This window comes from Solanum pennellii, chromosome 10 (assembly GCF_001406875.1).
Source record: "Solanum pennellii chromosome 10, SPENNV200".
NCBI classification, from domain to species: Eukaryota; Viridiplantae; Streptophyta; class Magnoliopsida; order Solanales; family Solanaceae; genus Solanum; species Solanum pennellii.
The window spans coordinates 50,129,934-50,136,206 of NC_028646.1; the positions used below are offsets into that span (position 1 = coordinate 50,129,934).

General features: G+C 38.9%; 1 pseudogene; it reads right to left on the reverse strand.

Annotated features, from left to right (window-relative positions):
• Positions 1-2,141: 2,141 nt before the first annotated feature.
• Positions 2,142-4,332, reverse strand: LOC107001334 (annotated as a pseudogene).
• Between the last annotated feature and the right edge of the window lie 1,941 nt (positions 4,333-6,273).

The following is a 6,273-nucleotide window of genomic DNA, read 5'->3' on the forward strand; positions in this document are numbered from 1 at the left end:
CCCCCCCCCCCCTCCAACCTTTCACCAACCTACCCCTAGAAGGAATTTGTCTTCGAAAAACAAAAAAAAAATTAATAATAATTTTACCCCCTTTCACAGGCACCACCACCCCTCTCCACCAACCTACCCCTAAAAAAGTCCAAATAAAAATCATTTTTCAAAAACAAAATTTACCCCCTCCGCCAGGCACCCCCCTCCCCCTACCCTACCTTCCACCAACCTCCGACTCCTAATTTTTTTTTGTTTTCAAAAAACAAAATAAAATATTTTCTCACTTATTTAGGTTGAATATGGATTCTCATTTGTATGAGATTAAATAGGTTGAAGATCATATTAAACCATTTAAGAAAATTAAAGAAAATATGAGTGATCCATTTAATTAAATATAGGCAGAATAGTTTCATTTCATATATATGGGCTGAAATTGCCACCCCTATCATTCCTTCACGTTGAGATTCATCAATTTCATCTTCAATTTCAAGAGTTCCAGCTGTAAAGGCCATAATTTTCTTTTTGTCATCCTTGTTATATCTGTTGATATGATTTTGTTCATAGGCTATAAGGTTTCTCAAAATTCATCATAAGTCATTTTTTGTAGATCTCCATCTTCAAGAATGACGGCCTTAGCTTCCCAGGCCTTTGGAAGAATTCTTATGAACTTTCTGACTTATATTCTATTTGAGTATTTCATTCCAATGAATTGAGTTCTCAAACAATCTTACCGAATCTTGAGAACGTATTTTCTATGATCTCATTATCTGGCATTTTGAAAAATTCATATTCAATTACTAGTGAACTGATTCGAGCTTCTTTTACTTTGTCGGTCTCTTCTTAAGTAACTTCAAGTTTTTCTCACATTTCTTTCGCAGTTTCCTATGTATATATTTTTCATATTCTACTCTTCTAATTGAACAATATAATACAACAAACTTATAACTATAGCGTTAGTATGGATTACCTCTTCTTGTTCCTTTGTGATGTCAAATACTTCCAAATCAACCTCTTTTGAGGCAAATTTATTTCCAATGAGACTAGGGATGCGTTTGGTCCCTTCTTGATAAATACCCAAGCTTGGAAATCATTTTATGTAACAATGATTTTGAACCTATCTTTCCGGTGGGAGTCGTGTTAACCATTGAAGTAAGGAGGTCCATTTAAAGAATATCTGTCTTGAAGAAGAGCATTAGGAATTTGATAGTTGTCCATGGATCTTACTCAAGTCCCCCTGGGTTTCATGTGTTTCCTTTAGAGATTGAAGGGAACTTAGGTGGTACAAAGATTTGAATTTAAATTCCTGACTGATATGCAAATTAGATCTTCTACCTTGCCACTACCTCTACCCGTATAACCTGCAGTCAGACCTTTATTTTTATGGTACACTCAAGTGAATACAAAGCTTTTTGAAAGACAAAAGAAGAATAAAGTACAATTTCATGTGAAGTGCATGCTTCATCACAACTAAAGCTAAGGGAGGCTTATATAGAAAGATTGATTGCTCTTGTAAGGAAAATTAAAGGTTGTTTGTTTTGATTAAGCATTTTGAAGGATTCCTTGATTGAGAAGGATTTGCTAATTCATGTCCGTATTAGATATGCACATGAGCAAATCAAGTTTCTTCTTTGTGATATCTTTTGTTGATCTTCAAGCAGCTTTGATTGATTGTCTTTCTCTTTAGTGATTTGTTGGTTGAGCTTATTTTTTTTGTAATTCTTGATTCTGTCCTGATTTATCTCGAGTTTTGCTTGATTAATTTTCCTAGTAAGATACTAGTATTGTAGCTATCTTGACTTGATTTTGCTGAATCTTCTGTGTTCCTTGAATGATTGTTTCATTCTTTGTGTCGCTTGGGTACTGAATTGATCGGCTTTCCTTCTTTGTATTGTTTGTTGTAGGCTTGTATCTTTGTCCATGTTTTTCATCATTTTGATGAAAAATATATTTACTACAAGCTCACTAAAAGATTCCGTCTTCCCTCAAATTCAACTTCTAATCCTAGTTCGAATATATCAATGGTGGCTCAAGAGACATGTATTTAAGTAAAGAGTATTTAAACTATTTTATTTAAACTTTGAAAAACAGTTGTTGAATCATTCAATCTAATTAATTACAGAAAAATTAATAAAAAATAGTAAGAGCAAAAATTGAAATATTGAAGGCAGGGAAATAAAAAAAATGTTCATTTATAGGACAATATCAACGTATGTACAAAAGTGATGCGGAAGGCAAAGATGCTGCAGAAGCTGCTGTGTTATTTGAAGAACCAGTGTAGTCTCTAGTCCCTGAAGACTGTATTTCAGATATCCCAGGACAATTCGAGTCGTATGGTGATGCAAATAAAGTAGTTGGTCCATATTGTGGCGGACTGCAATATGTCGGTACATGCATATTTTGAGGGAGTGTGGGCAACGGAGCTTCAAAATTAAGAACCTGAGTTGCTTGCCTAATAGAAGGCCTGCAATTGTTATCTGGATGACCACACCATAAAACAACAATTAGCAAGTGCTCCACCTCCTGTTCATTTAACTCTGATGAGAGTGTAAGATCAACTGCTTCACAGAGATTTCCCATCCCGTAAAGTCTCCAAACCCAATCAACAATATTTACTTGATGCTCCTCAGCTTTAGGATCAATAGGTTTTCTTCCACAAGCTATTTCTAATGCGACAACACCAAAGCAATAGACATCTGTTTCCTTAATAGCTTTGCCAGTGGTGACATATTCAGGAGCCATGTAACCCATCGTGCCTGCCAAAACTGTTATTTAGGATCCCTTAGCATGGTCAACTAGCCTAGCTAAACCAAAATCCCCAAGTTTAGCATTGAAATTGGAATCCAACACAATATTGCTAGACTTTATGTCCCTATGCACCACACATTGTTCCTATTCATCGTGTAAATAAAGAAACGCTAAGGAAAAGCCTTGAGCAATCTTGAGTCTTATTGACCATGTCAAATTGCTTCTTCCCTTGAAGAGATGGTAATCTAAGCTTCCATTAGGCATAAACTCATAGACAAGTAGAATTTCTCTTTTTTGATGGCACCAACCAATGAGTTGCACCAAATGTTTTGCCTTAACCGACTAATAATCCTGACTTCTGATGCATACTCTTTTCTTCCTTGCTTTGACTCCCTTGAGATCTTCTTAACAGCAACATAGGAGTAGGATCCCTAAGATATCCTTTATAAACACCTCCGAACCCACCCTGGCCAAGCATCTCTTCCCACGAAAAGTAATTTGTACATCTAACCAACTCACTGCACAAGAACTTCTTTGGTCCTGTGCTTCTTTCAAATTCATCAGTCATGGAACCATCAATAATATCATCATCATCTCTGACCTTCCTCTTTCTCCAAAATGAAAACAACATCAAAAGAGATAGTGCTACCGAAACACAACCGCCAGAAATCAATCCAATTACTAGTCCTGACAGTTTTTTGCTTGAAGGATCTGGATCTAGCGTTGGTAGGGATACATCTGGATATGGCACAGGGGTTGGTAGGGTCATATTTTGATGTGTTGTGTTGTCATTATATTTTAAAGTAGAAGTAAGATTACAAGAATATATGGTTTTTATTGCAAAGTAGGTTTTTGTTGCACCTGAGAAGCCAAAAGTTACCCATTCTGGCAAATATTCCATCTATTCAATATTGTAAGATAGAGTCTGCAGGACAGTGACTGTGGCATCCCCTTGTGATTGGAAACCAGTGAAGACAACACTAAGATTTTTAGAGGTTGAATTATAAGTAATCCAGGCATCAATTTTCTTACCATTTAGAATGATACTAAACCAGATCACATTAATAACAGATACCACCGAGTTGATATCAATACCTACGTGATCACCCGGTGGATCATAGTAGTTTGTAAAGGTGTCAAACTCAACATCAACAAAAGGGTGATTTTCGGATGTCTTTGGTCCATCATAAACTTGAAGACCAAGGTTTTCTCCTCTGGCTGATTTATTAGGGATTTTTGAACCTGCTGGGGCAAGGAAAAAAGGCAAGACCATCAGCGTAAAAACTTCTTCCCTGTGAATTGATTCTAAAGGTGAAGTGCGTAGTGAAATCAGTGATATTCCCAGAGGTCTTGTCCCAAAGATAGAGTGGTTTAGCATATGTAGCTCTCCCTATACTGAAGTTTAAACCACTATCCAGCTGGTTTTTGTTGTTAAAACTACCATAATTGAACGAGAGTGAAGTGACAAAGGGGATTATCAAAACAAAGTATGATACATATGCAAAAACAGCCATAGTTAGCTAACAGTCAAAATTACTGTTATGCGGAATTCGTGATAATACGAGAAAATATAAACGCGAAAAACAAGACAACAGATTTACGTGGTTCACCAATAAATTGGCTACGTCCACGGGAAGAGGGAGAGCAGTTTTATTAAGGAGAGGCAAGAACAGAATTACAGAATAGGGTTTGCCATAGCGTCTATATATAGTGCTAAGCTACGCCCTAACAGGCTTGGGCCCAACATACATAATTATAATCAGCGAGACCCCCGTCCTTTCTGTTTGTAACGGGTCCGATTCAAGGCATTCAACAAATCTCCACCTTGACTTGAATTCTCCGAACAGATTCTTCAGACGCACTATGATAGTGCCAGGCCTCCCCCTCTTCCTCAGAGTTGCCCCGCAGGGCAATTAACAGCTTCTGATGTTGAGCAAGTCCAAACAGTGTTGAAACTTGCTCTGTGGAACCGGCTTTGTGAACATATCAGCAGGATTATCAGCAGTTCCTACTTTCTTCACCTTGATTCTCTTCTCACTTCTCAGAAAATGATACCTTACGTCAATATGCTTGGTTCTCTCATGATGGACTTGATCCTTGGCTAGACAAATTGCGCTCAAACTGTCACAATACACCGTAGCCTGATCATGATGCAGACCAAGATCACTAACCAGCCCTTTCAGCCAAATCCCTTCTTTTGCAGCCTCTGTCAAGGCCATGTACTCCGCTTCCGTAGTAGACAAAGTCACTGTAGGTTGCAAAGTTGCCTTCCAACTGACGACAGATCCTCCAAGGGTAAACACATAGCCAGTCATCGATCTTCTTGTGTCAACATCTCCAGCATAGTCAGAATCAGAATAGCCAGTAACCAAGCACTGAGTATCACCTCCATAAATGAGACCAACGTCAGATGTACCTCTAAGGTACCGGAAAATTCTCTTCACAGCCTGCCAATGTTCTCTCCCTGGTTGTCCCATGAATCTGCTCACTACACTGACTGCATGTGCTAAATCTGGCCTTGTACAGACCATAGCATACATCAAACTTCCTACGGCACTGGCATAAGGGACTCGTGACATATACTCCTTCTCTTCTTCTGACTGTGGAGCGAACATGGCAGTGAGATGGATATTGGCAGCACTGGGGGTATCAATAGGCTTAGATGAAGACATGCCAAACCTCGCCAAGACCTTCTGAATGTAGCTTCTCTGTGACAAGAAAAGTTTCCTTCTCTCTCTGTCTCTAATGATCTCCATCCCTAGAATCTTCCGAGCGGCTCCCAGATCCTTCATCTCAAACTCAGCACTAAGTAAACCCTTCAGCTTCTGAATGTCATACTTCTTCTTTGCAGCTATCAGCATATCATCTACATAAAGCACCAGATAGATGAATGAATCATCCTTGAGCCTATTGTAGTAGACACAACAATCATATGAGCTCCGAGTATAGCCCAACTTCACCATATAGCTGTCAAACCTTTTGTACCACTGCCTTGGAGACTGCTTAAGTCCATATAAGGACTTCTTCAACTTGCAGACGTGATTTTCCTTCCCTGGAACTTGGAAACCATCCGGCTGAGTCATGTATATCTCTTCCTCCAACTCTCCATGTAGAAACGCTGTCTTCACATCAAGTTGTTCAAGCTCCAGATTCTGATGTGTAACTATCGCTAGTAACACTCGGATGGAAGTATGTCTGACCACTGGTGAGAAGATCTCATTGTAGTCCACTCCCTCTCTTTGGTTGAAACCTCTGGCAACAACCCTGGCTTTATACTTGACTCCTTCTGCTGGTGATATCCCTTCCTTCTTCTTGAAAACCCATTTGCAAGTAATAATCTTTCTCCCCGAAGGCTGTATGACCAGATCCCATGTCTGATTCTTGTGTAGGGACTCCATCTCATCTCCCATAGCGGCAAACCATTTTTCAGAATCAGAACTTAAAATGGCTTCTTTGTAAGTAGACGGCTCAGATGTATCTACCTCTTCAGCAACCTGCAGTGCATAACCCACCATGTCCTCAAAACCATACCTCGTA